The sequence below is a fragment of the Nomascus leucogenys genome, chromosome 17 (assembly GCF_006542625.1).
Source record: "Nomascus leucogenys isolate Asia chromosome 17, Asia_NLE_v1, whole genome shotgun sequence".
Classification (NCBI taxonomy): Eukaryota; Metazoa; Chordata; class Mammalia; order Primates; family Hylobatidae; genus Nomascus; species Nomascus leucogenys.
The window spans coordinates 46,592,843-46,606,203 of record NC_044397.1 but is presented as its reverse complement, the minus strand read 5'-3'; the positions used below and the strand labels follow the sequence as shown (position 1 = coordinate 46,606,203).

Sequence of the window (13,361 nt, the reverse complement as noted above, 5' to 3'; positions counted from 1 at the left end):
CTCATCTAAACAGGCCAATGACATCACAGGCCAAGGGCCAATACATCCTGTGGAAGCCCGCAGCAGTCTGACAGTCTGGCTTAACTCTAAAAGGATGGCATGACTCTCAGGGTCAGGAGCAGTCACCTCGTTCCCTCAGTAAAAATGGCCAAGCACTCATGGCACTTTGTAATCACCTTGACTGCAGCCCTTGTTACTGTCAACTAGTTACCCATATACGTGCAATTTGGTTGAATTAAAATTGATCCCTCATCTATAAAAGCCTAGGTACTACCTTTAGTAAAGTTCAGATATTTCACTATATTCAGCCCTTATTTATATTCATGACTTCCCACTGTTTTTTTATCACACAGATTTTTAAAAAGTTAATACTATTAAGCCTTTTATCTGGTCATTAAAAACAATTCCTTTGGCCAGGCGCAGTGGCTCATGCCTGTAAATTCCAGCACTTTGGGAGGCCGAGGCAGGTGGATCACCTGAGGTCAGGAGTTCAAGACCAGCCGGCCAAAATGGCAAAACCCCGTTTCTACTAATAATACAAAAATTACCTGGGCATGCTAGTGCACACCTGTAATCCCAGCTACTCGGGAGGCTGAGGCAGGAGAATCACTTGAACCCTGGAAGCAGAGGCTGCAGTGAGCCGAGATCACACCACTGCACTCCAGCCCAGGTGACAGAGTGAGACTACGACTCAAGACAAACAAATTCCTTTTTTTTTTTTTTTAAGTTTTAGATTTCATTCCTCTTTTTATTTAATTTTTTTAAATATATAGAGACAAGGTCTCACTGTGTTGCCCAGGCTGGTCTTAAACTCCTGGGTTCAAGTGATCCTTCTGCCTTGACCTCCCAAAGTGCTGGGATTACAGGTGTGAGCCACCGCGCCTGGACAAAACAATTTTTTGATAGTTCAATTTTAGCTCCTCTCTACAGCTGAAATACATATCCCCATCCACGTTCTATTCCCCCCCCCCGCCCCGAGATAAGAGTCTTACTCTCTTGCCCAGGCTGGAGTGCAATGGTGTGATCTCACTGCAACCTCTGCCTCCTGGGTTCAAGCGATTCTCCTGCCTCAGCCTCCCAAGTAGCTGGGATTACAGGCCTGCACCACCACACCCAGCTAATTTTTTTTTTTGAGGCCGTGGGGAGGAGGTTCCAGGTTCCTGGGATGACGTCCCACCTGGTCTGGCCCCAGCTAGACGGTCTACTTTCCTTTCTGGAAGTGACGTGTGTGGCCCTGCCCTGTCCCACTGCCCAAAGTACAGATGCTGAAATAATCCATTTGCCAAAACTGCTGGATAAAGAGCTTAAGTCACACTGCTGGCCATTTTGCTGCAGTCTTTATGCAAAGAGCTACTTGGTTGTTTCTCTTTTCTTCACCTTTTTGTTTCCTTTTTTTTTTTTTTTTCTGAGACAGAGTCTCGCTCTGTCACCCAGGCTGGAGTGCAATGGCGGGATCTCAGCTCACTGTAATCTCTGCCTCCCGGTTCAAGCGATTCTCCTGCCTCAGCCTCCCGAGTAGCTAGAATTACTGGCACCGGCCACCACGCCCGGTTAATTTTTGTATTTTCAGTAGAGATAGTTTCACCATGATGGCCAGGCTGGTCTTGAACTCCTGGCCTCAAGTGACCCGGCTGCCTCGGCCTCCCAAAGTGCTGGTATTAAAGGCATGAGCCACCATACCAAGCTCATATCCTAATCTACTTTCTTCTCAATATTTTCATGTTTAGCTCTTTGATTTGGCTGAAATGTAAGGTGCGTGGTATGAAACACATAACTAAAATAAACTTTATACAAGCCTACCTGTCATCATCAGCAGTTAGTAAAGCACGGCCTTATTCCCTCTCACCCTCCCAGTTGTCATATAACTTGCTCCTGAGAAATGAAATCTATTTCTGAAATATCTGGTTTATTTCACTGTGCTATATTTTCATTTTTTACCCAAATCTCATCTAGGTGTGAAGACTTAAATTTCAGGATATATTTAAAAGTCTGCTGGATTTAGAAGCCTCCCTGCTTCACAAATTCTTGCTTTTTACCACCTCACAAAAAAACATATGGTATATGTGTTTTCTTGTTTTTCTAGAATAATGAAACACTGTAATTTAAATGATATTTTAAGTGTTTATACTGACCTGCAAAGTTTGTTTGTTTGTTTGTTTTGAGATGGAGTCCCAATCTGTCGCCCAGGCTTGAGTGCAGTTGCGCAATCTTGGCCCACTGAAACCTCTGCCTACCAGGTTCAAGCGATTCTCCTGCCTCAGCCTCCTGAGTAGCTGGGAATACATGTGTGCGCCACCACACCTGGCTAATTTTTGTATTTTTAGTAGACACGGGGTTTCACCATGTTGTCTTGGCTGGTCTCGAACTCCTGACCTCAAGTGATCCACCCGCCTTGGCTTCCCAAAGTGCTGAGATCACAGGCATAAGCCACCACACCTGGCCACCATCCAACTTTTAATTCTTTGAATGAACTTCTAATTTGCCACATTAAATTCTCAATATTTAACATTCTTTATTGCTGTTGTCTTTAAACATTACTTTTTTTTCTTTTTCAACAGTCTCACTCTGTCACCCAGGCTGGAGTGCAGTGGCACCATCTCGGCTCCCTGCAACCTCCACCTCCCAGGTTCAAGCAATTCTCCTGCCTCAGCCTCCCGAGTGGCTGGGATTACAGCTGCCCGTCACTACGCCCAGCTAATTTTTTGTATTTTTCATAGTAGAGATGGGGTTTCACCATGTTGGACAGGCTGGTCTTGAACTCCTGACCTCGTGATTCGCCCGCCCTAGCCTCCCAAAGTGCTGGGATTACTGGCGTAAGCGACAGCACCTGGCCTAAAATTACTATTTTTTTAAAAATGCTAGACTGTTTAATTTTTTTATCACTAGTATGTACACTGTAAGTAAATTCTGTGGACTTATCTTGCCATGTTGCTGTATCTGTACTTCTATTACTGTTCTGTTTTCCCTTAGATTTTCTTGATAAGATTTTTTCCTGAATTTCCTAAAAATTACATTTGTATTCATTCTAAAAGCACTCATTACTCATTACATGATTAGTAGAACTCAAGCCACTGTACCAATTCTATAAAAAGATCAAGAAAATGCTCAGATGGCTTTCTATTTAAATGGGAAGACTGACTGCAGTCATTATAATATTCTATAATTACAAACAAGAAGGACAAAGTACCGTGGGGCATACCGTCAGTCTCACTTTTTCTTACTGGAGCTGTCTCCTTCTCTAGATAGGTACGGTGGCAGCAGCAGTAAGTGTGCTTATTTTATACTAACGCCTGTGGAGAGATGGTGGTGACCAGATCTTCCTAGCAATGCTCACCAGAAAGGTTATCATCTTCCTGTTCTGCGGTGTGAACCCAAGTAGATCCAGAACTACTCTATGAGAAAAATCCTGAAGCTACCCACCCTACCAACCCCCAGTTGACTGTGAAAGCAGGATGAGCCTCGATCTGAGCATGCTCCACAGATCAAATGCGTGGGTTTTCATTACCACCACCCCAAACCTCCATTTCCAGTTCTCCAAGGAGACTTCCATCTAGCCCTCATCTATGAATTGATGAAATATATTTACATTATACATTCTCCAAGTTATATCTCTGTACTAAATTAGATCACCAGACAAATACATCCATGGACTACACTTAAAGTCTGCTGGAGATATTTTTTCAGAGAACTAGTTTTAGTTTTAAGCCTGGACTTTTTGCTTTTTTTGTTTTTTTTTTTTTAATCTTTTTAGACAAGAGTCTTGCTGTGTTGCCCAGGCTGGTGTGCAGAGGTGCCATCTCAGCTCACTGCAACCTCTGCTTCCCAGGTTCATGGGCCTCAGCCTCCCTTGTAACTGGGATTACAAGCGAGTGCCATAGCACCAGCTAATTTTTGTAGAGACAGGGTTTTGTCATGTTGAACAGGCTGGTCTCAAACTCCTGGCCTCAAGTGATCTGCCTGCCTTAGCCTCCCAAAGTGCGGGGATTATAGGCATGAGCCACTGCACCCAGCCTATGCCTGGACTTCTATGTAGGTAATCACAGTAGTAGCTATGTGAAGAACATGTCTGTAACAACATGTTTATAAGCTCCAAGTACCATCAAATTATGACTCTGTTCTCTCACTCTTATTTTAAATTAATTTTGTAAATCTCAAATCCTTTCAATAAGCAGAATGGGTCTAGATAACAAAACGACTACCATTATGGAGGGTGAGATGAGATTTTTTTTTTTTCTTGAGATGGAGTTTCACTCTTGTCACCCAGGTGTGATCACCCATCTTGTCACCCATCACACAACGGTGCGATCTTGGTTCACTGCAATCTCTACCTCCTGGGTTCAAGCAATTCTCATGCCTTGGCCTCCCAAGTAGCTGGGATTACAGGCACCCGCCACCATGCCCAGCTTATTTTTGTATTTTTGGTAGAGACAGGGTTTCACCACGTTGGCCAGGCTGGTCTCAAACTCCTGACCTCAGGTGATCCGCCTGCCTCGGCCTCCCAAAGTGCTGAGACTATAAGCATGAGCCACCGTGACTGGCCAAGATGAGTATTTTTTTTAACTATTAAACTCTCAAGTCTAACTTTATTATGGTTAACATTTTAACTGATAACTGAATTTTCCTTTATGCTGCTATAATTTAACTTGTTGTTTTATTTATTATTATTTTTTCAGAAATGGCATTTCACTACATTGCCCAGGATGGAGTGTAGTAGCTATTGACAGATGTAATTGTAGCTCACTGCAGCCTCACATTCCTAGGGTCAAGCAATCCTCCTGCCTCAGCCTCCTCCTGGGTAGGGGGGACAGCAGGTACACACTGCAGTGCCCAAATCTATCCTTCTAGTTTAAGTATTCTCTGCAAAAGCTTATCCATTCAATGTTTTTAGGCAGTTTACACATGGTTTTACACCTTTCATTTGCACCAAATTTTAGCGCTTAACTTAGAAGAAACTATATTCATTCTTGTGATTATTATTACAGGTTTGAGCATTCCTAACCCCAAAATAAAAAATCTGAAATGCTCAAAAATACCAAATTTGTCAGTGTCGACATGACACCACAAGTGGGAAATTCCACACCTGGCCTCATGTGATGATGGGCTGGAGTCAAAAAGCAGCCAAAACTGTTACATGCCCAAAACTGCTTAAAATGTGGTATAAAATTACCTTCAGGCTATGTATGTAAGGTATATATACAACAAATGAATTTGGTGTTTGAAATTAGGTCCCAGTCCCAAATTATCTTATATATGTGTAAATATTCCAAAATATGGGAAAACCCCAAAATCTGAAACACTTCGGATCCCAAGGCTTCTGGATAAGGGATACTCAACCTGTAGTGCTCGCTTCCAACTAGAAACTCTCTGAGCTCCTTTTAGAGACCCGAGAGGCCTGTCTTATTGGTGTCAAGGGATCATGTTCTCCTCCCCCCAGCCCCGCACAACCCCTGTAATTTTACAACACAATGCAGAAAACTCCTTTTCTATTCCTACTGCAGTTTATGCTCCAGTACAGTATTGCTTTCATAATGTAAAAGAACTCCCCTGCCACTCTGTCTCTCATCCTGCTTTCCATTCTTGTAGGACTTACCACTATGTAACAGATCTCCTTATTGTCCATTTCCCCAACTAAAATGTTAGCTCCACGAGGGCACTGTTCACCACCATATCCTCATGCCTAGAACAGGGCCAGGCACATGGTTAGTGCTCAGTATGGGTTGAATGAATAAATGTGGCCATTTATTACCATTCCTCCCTTTGTAAGACGCTGAAGACAATTCTCCACAATCTCTTTCTACCTGTGAGCAAAGGCAATGACTGCCTTTGTTTTGCAACATCTTTTCAAGGATTTCTGTATAGAAAACAGCTTTAGCAGACAGAGATAGTGCCTCCTTCAAGAGAAAAGGGTAGACTGCTTACTGTCTAATAAGGATCCCTAAGTCCAAGGTTCCTCTCCTCTAATACAACTCACTGCATGCACAGGCTTTCCCTGGTCTTGTCTGCATTATCCCATAGGAACAGATACTCGGGGATAAGCACAAATGCAAATGCTCTGGCTACTGCTACTGCTGTAAGAAACCGGCCTTTGTCTCTGACCCAGGAGACTCGTGTCTTTGGCCAGTATCTGTGAAACCATGGCAGGTTAATTTGTTAGCCTGCAAATAAGGTAACTCTCAGACCCCTCACAGTGTTTGCCAAAGGGGCAAAGTGAGAGCAGGTTTGTGTTGGTAAGTTCTTTTAGGCTCTACAAAACTCCAAAAGTTTTGTCATCGTTTTCGAAGAAAAAAAGATAGTAGAGCAGTGAGTAAATCCTTTTCCTCAAGTACTCTCTAATCATTGTACGGGATCATCTTTTCTATAATCTTTTTTTTTTTTTTTTGTGATGGAGTCTCGCTCTGTCGCCAGGCTGCACTGCAGTGACGGGATCTCAGTTCACTGCAACCTACGCCTCCCGGGTTCAAGCAATTCTCCTGCCTCAGCCTCCCGAGCAGCTGGGACTACAGGCACATGCCACCATGCCCAGCTAATTTTTTTATTTCTAGTACAGACAGGGTTTCACCATCTTGGCCAGGCTGGTCTTGACCTCCTGACCTTGTGATCCATCCTCCTCGGCCTCCTAAAGTGCTGGGATTACAGGTGTGAGCCACCGCGCCCGGCATCTTTTCTATAACATCTGAGTAAAGTTGTCATTTTATTTTTCTAAAATAAATTTTTACTCTGTGATTAAGACATTGACAAGTGGGTGTCTATCTTTGAATATTATGCTGAGAGGCACTCTATACACTTTCTTAACAGTCTGGCTGAGATCTTTGTTTCCACTTCCAGTTTTGAAAACCTTTGACTATATTCCTTGCCTATGTTTTCTGTGTATTTCACCCAGAACTTCCATCATTTCAATGTGAATCGACACAATCTATTTTCTGAGTTCATCAAGTTTTGTCTGTACTGCTGTTAACTGCTTAATCTACTTAAGTTTTAGCTTTGATGTCCATATTTCTTTGTATTACCAATTTGTGCTGCCTTCAATAATTTTTTAAAGGAAAAGAACCATATGAAGGCTTTAATCCTCTTTAAAAATGAAACACACACTTAAAGTGTGCCAAGCATGCAGTCCTCATATTCTGAGAAAGTCCATCTCACCAGGGAGTACATCTTGAGGTCATTAGTAACTGGTAGAATACAGACTTAAACATTTCCACATTTAGATGAAGAAAACAGGGCAAAACTAACTGATTGTGTCAAATTCAATTACTGGCAAAATAAAGGTGGTGTGAACCGTTAAGGTACATATGCTCATTTTGCATCTCCAAAAACAAACAAACAAAAAAGCCAGAAATCCATCATTTTTAGCAGGTAGACAGTGTCTATGGAACGCACATGTTCTTCATAAAGGTCATCCTAAAATTATTTTTAGCGTAAGAAATGTTTCAACACTTGCTTTCCCTTTATTGAATGAAATGCGTAGTGGACTAAGAAATCCAGTAACTCCGATGCTACAAGTTGCACAAGAGACACACAGTACAGACAGAAGTGTCCAGATTGCCAAAAACCAGAATTTCCAAAGACGTTTCGTTCATTTAAAATACTTTGATGTCACTAAAGTCTGAGCAGATACAGCGTGACTCATGAACTCTAGAGGACCTGTAGTGTCTTATTGGCCTTTTTTACTAAGTAAGTAGAATTATTAAACATGTGGTACTAAAAATCAGAGAACACACTCCTGAATAGGAGTTCATTAATGTAACTGTGAGATCAGCTTACTTTTTTGTTTACCTACTGGTTACTTCTGCTTTCCAACAGCCTTAGGGAAAGTCAAAAGTATTCATAGATGAAAAAACATGAACCAGCTTTTCATGAATTATGGCAAGAGATTTAAAGAAAAAAAAATCTTGTAAGAGGCAGCTAAGCTTCCTTCACCACATCAACAAGGGCAGGGATAAGGGGGTGCCCATGCTTGAACCTCTTTTGTAACTAGAACCACTGGGCTCAGCTCTTTCCCCTAAACCAGCATGTGGAACAAGACTTCACACTAGATCTTCCTGTGGTTCATAAGTGTGATGGCTGGGTTTTCACATTGGGTTTTCATGTGTGAGATATGCCTCCCTCAAACCTTGTTACAGCACTGGCACATTGCCTGTCGGATGTGAAGAAAGACGAAAAAAAGACCTCACGTGCATAAGGGTGGAACTTGGCTCTGACAGGGTTCAGCTTGGCAGTGCTTGCTGAACACTTCCTGAATCTGGACTTCACTCATTGTGAGAGTTTCATAGAGGTTCTTCAGGCGAGGTTACTGTCTTTAAGTCCTTCTTCTGGAACACACTGTGTTGCCTTCTCCAAAACATCTGCAACCTCTGACAAGTCCTTGCAGAAGCCCTGAATGCTATACATATTTGCCTCCTCCACCAATTTTTGGCTGCTCTGCTGCAAGTCCTCAGTATCTGCCAATGCTTGCTCATCTTCTTCCACAGCCTCCTTCTGCTGCTCTTCTAACTTGACTTCTTCCATGAGTATCTTGTCCGTAGAGGGAGTATCTGTCCTCCATTTGGTTTGGATCCAAGTCCTCTTCCAAGTGCTGGCAACTGTTCTTTTGTTTTGTAGCTGTGTGCAGAACTGAGAAGGCTGGGAGACAATGCCAACACCGGGAGACTGCATGGCACCAGCCTCACGCATGGAGCCACCACGGGTGCCCCAGCATGATGATTTAAGTTTCCCCTCGCCTATCACTATGTGCTTCTATGAAACATTTTTAATTATTTTTATTCATTCAACGTAATTATCAAATACATCTTTTTTTTTTTTTTTTTTTTTGAGATGGAGTCTCGCTCTGATACCCAGGCTAGAGTGCAGTGGCACAATCTAGGCTCACTGCAAGCTCCGCCTCCCCGGTTCACACCATTCTCCTGCCTCAGCCTCCCAAGCAGCTGGGACTACAGGTGCCTGCCACTGCACCTGGCTAATTTTTTGTATTTTTTAGTAGAGACGGGGTTTCACCGTGTTAGCCAGGATGGTCTCGATCTTCTGACCTTGTGATCCGCCCATCTCGGCCTCCCAAAGTGCTGGGATTACAGGCGTGAGCCACCGCGCCCAGCCTCAAATACATCTTTTATCTACTTTTTTCCTTATGACTTATAGATGCTGAGAGCTCAGAGCTATTTCCACTGCCTCACTTTTCATCCTCAGTGCTTCTAGTTTTAAAATTAGGTCCTGGGTTGCTACCCCTGCTGAAGTTCTCACAATAATTAAAGCCTATTTGCTAGTTAAAGGTTCTTTGTTTTGGGTACATACTTCTGTTCTTCTGACCGTAATTACCTGGCAGGGCAAACTACTCCTTGATTAAATATATAGTTTACAACAGTAGAGTCATTTTAAGGTACAGGAGGACACTTATCTTTCTACTTATTCTGGGAAAGAACATGGGAATGAAGATATAGCCATGTCTTAAACTGTATATTCTTTTGTCCTCATTCAGGTACAAAGCTTTAAGTCCATGTAATATAATCAGTATCAGATTTTTATTTTTTTTTTTTGAGACACAGTTTTTTTGCTCCTGTTGCCCAGGCTGGAGTACAATGGCATGACCTTGGCTAACTGCAATCTTGGCCTCCCAGGTTCAAGTGATTCTCCTGCCTCAGCCTCCCTAGTAGCTGGGATTACAGGCACCCGCCACCACACTCAGCTAATTTTTTGTATTTTTAGTAGAGACGGGGTTTCACTATGTTGGCCAGGCGATCCACCCGCCTTGGCCTCCCAAAGTGCTAGGATTACAGACATGAGCCACCGTGCCCAGCTCAGTATCAGATTTTTATAGAAGGACTGGCTAGAAAAATAACAATGAAACAAGCAAAAGGTGTTATGTTGTGCTTAACTGCTTCCTTAGAAAGAAGAGCTTATTAGAATGACTATTAAGAAGTCTTTTAGAAACTGAATTGATTGCCATGAATGGAGTATTAAAGGGATTAATACAAATTAAAAAAATAAAAATAACTGAATTGAGAAACCCAAAAAATGAGGGCTGTTTTTTTTGTTTTATGTTTTTTTTTTTGAGATGGAGTCTTGCTCTGTTGCCCAGGCTGGAGTGCAGTGGCATGATCTCAGCTCACTGCAACCCCACCTTTCGGGTTCAAGTGATTCTTCTGCCTCAGCCTCCCAAGTAGCTGGGACTACAGGCGAGCGCCACCATGCCCAGCTAATTTTTGTATTTTTAGTAGAGACAGAGTTTCACCATATTGGCCAGGCTGGTCTCGAAATCCTGACCTCATGATCTACCCACCTCAGCCTCCCAAAGTGCTGGGATTACAGGTGTGAGCAACCGCGCCTGGCCCCAAGTTTATTAAAAAGCATTAATGCAATATCCAACAAATTAAAGGGTAGGTACTTTGAGGAAGTAGAGCCTGCCCCCTTTAAAAGCAGGACAAGCTATACTTTCAGAATAGGGAAAAAATGTATCTGAGGGATTTCTTAACACTTAGCAAGGGCAGGATTTAAATAGTTTGAGCAGCAAAAGAGTTTTTCCAGAAGTTTTATTTACTTTTATTTAATTGCAGTCTAAACATGTGTCTTAAAGTGAGCATTTTCATATAAATAATTTACAGAAAAAAGTTATTTACAAAGCCACAGATCTCATTCAGTTAGGTAATATGGTTTTCTAGTTATTATGGGAAAGGTTAACACTTGATTGGGTCTATATAGTGCTTTAAAACTGCCCTCACCACATGAAGCTCTGTCCAGATGACAAAGAGAATGTATACCTCTTCATAAGTCACTATAGATACTCCTGAATCCATAATCACTCTCAGATCTTGTGAAGCTTGGTTAAGGTGAGATTCTTAAATTCAAGTTAGGCCAGGCATTGTGGCTCAATCCTGTAATCCCAGCACATTGGGAGGCCAAGGTGGGTGGATCATGTGAGGCTAGGAGTTCATGACCAGCCTGGCCAACAGAGTAACACCCCATCTCTACTAAACATACCAAAAATTAGCTCAGAGTGGTGGCGCACACCTGTAACCCCAGCTATTCAGGAGAGGCTGGGGCATAAAAATTGCTTGAACCTGGGAGGCAGAGGTCGCGGTGGGCCGAAATCACGCCACTGCACTACAGCCTGGGCAACAGAGCAAGACTCTATCTTAAAAAAAAAAAAAAAAATCAGGCCAGGCATGGTGGCTCACTTCTGTAACCCCAGGATTTTGGGAGGCCAAGGTGGGCAGACCACTTGAGTTTAGGAGTTCAAGACTAGCTTGGCCAACACAGTGAAATCCTGCCTCTACAAAAAAAAAAAAAAAAAAAAAAAAAGTAAAAATTATCTGGGCATGGTGGTACATGCATGTAATCCCAGCTACTCGGGAGGCTGAGGGAGGACTATCACTGGAACCTGGAAGGTAAAGGTTGCAGTGAGGGGAGATCACACCACTGCACTCCAGCCTGGCCAACAGAGCAAGACTCCTATCTCAAAAAGAAATAATAATAATTCAAGTTATGTTGTACAGATTAGGTTTTAAAAATTAAGCTTTATTAATTTGGCTCAGCAATTTAAATTCTTGCTATGATGATTTGTAAGAACAGAAAAGTAGCTGATGACAACTGTATTTTCAACATAAAAGGATTTTGTGTTAATGGCATAGCTGCCTGTCTCATTTGCAATGGAAATATCTTGTTTTAAAGAATGTATAGAGGTACTATAAGAGTATACACGTTTTAACATTAAGTAGCTAGTAAGACTAGCAAGAAAGAAAAAAGAGCAAAATAAACAAGCTTCAGAAAAGTATTAGCAAACAACAATATTTGCTGAATAGGACTGGGCGCAGTGGCTCACACCTGTAATCCCAGCTCTTTGGGAGGCCAAGCTGGGAGGATCACCTGAGGTCAGGAATTCAAGACCAGCCTGGGCAACATAGGAAAACCCTATCTCTACAAAAAATAAAAAACTCAGCCAGACATGGTGGTGTGTGCCACTAGTCCCAGCTGCTCAGGAGACTAAGGCAGGAGGATCACTTGAGTCTGGGTGGTCAAGTCTGCAGTGAGCAGTGACTGCGCTATTGTGTTCCAGTCTAGGAGATAGAGCAACACACTGCTTCAAAAAAAGAAAGAAAAGGAAAGGAAAGAAAGAGAAATGTGTTGCATAGTAAAGCATTATACTGCAATACTGCAGTGGGTATGAAAATTACGTAGGTGCTGAAATTTAAATTCTAAAAACAAAAAACATATAAGTGTAGACAATGTGTTTCTTGATAAAGATAAAATGGCTTAAAATTTTTAATGCAGTTCAGAAAAGATTTAATTTTCTAGACTTGACCCATATACTGAAAAGGCTGCTCACCACCGGCATATACAGGGCTTCGAGAAAACAGAAATGATGTGGGAAAGATGCGGGCAAGAGCAGGTCACTCTTCTGGATCTCAGAAATTTTAGAAAGAATAATACTGTGGGATGCAGTAGGAACAATTATCCATTTATGGCAAGGCTGACTGGGCAGTTTTTAAACAGGTAAGAATGAATTTTCATATTGCATAGGCCCTTAGAATACCATCTAGAAAGTTTAGTTGGTGGCAGTAACATTAATTTAAAGGTTTTGAGCAGTTTTGATAAACTGAGTACAAAGACTTTTTTTTTTCTTTCCGGATGGAGTCTCGCTCTGTCATCTAGGCTGGAGTGCAGTGGCGCAATCTCGGCTCACTGCAAGCTCCGCCTCCCGGATTCACGCCATTCTCCTGCCTCAGCCTCCCAAGTAGCTGGGACTACAGGCACCTGTCACCACGCCCAGCTAATTTTTTGTATTTTTAGTAGAGACAAGGTTTCACTGTGTTAGCCAGGATGGTCTCGATCTCCTGACCTTGTGATCCGCCTGCCTCGGCCTCCCAGTGTTGGGATTACAGGTGTGAGCCACCGCACCTGGCCACAAAGGCTATTTTATACTACCACATTCTTCATAACTTCAGAGGAACTGCCCAAGAAATTTATATGATTAGTGATCTGAAGCTAGTTAGGTTAGTTCAGGTGTAAAGAGTGTTTATTTATTTATTTGAAAGGACATTAACTTGCAGCCGAAGGCCAAACGGGCTTCTCTAGGGACATTCGGTTTAAAAAACATCTCTTTCATATACCGTATGTGCAGACTTCACACTAAAGATACCTGAGATACATCCATAGTACTTGGCCACCTAACCATGAAACACATAGTGTAGAAATGGAAAATAGGTGGCTTAGTGGCTCTTAAAACATCAGGAATCTGAGGCCATATGCAGGTCTCTGATATAAACTAGTGATGCCTTACAAATAGGCGTGGTGATATTTGTACCAGTTAATTACCTCTTTACTTTAGTATACTCATTTAGAAGTCTACTAAATTATTACAGAATAAGAACACA

At 42.2% G+C, this 13,361-nt stretch overlaps 1 protein-coding gene and 1 pseudogene across 6 annotated transcripts in view; one reads left to right on the top strand and one right to left on the bottom strand.

The window, feature by feature from the left end:
• The window catches only part of RABGEF1 (RAB guanine nucleotide exchange factor 1), a 77,278-nt gene that overhangs the window by 17,146 nt on the left and 46,771 nt on the right, over positions 1-13,361 (bottom strand). The window lies entirely within an intron of this gene.
• On the top strand, positions 8,034-8,144 carry LOC115831080 (annotated as a pseudogene).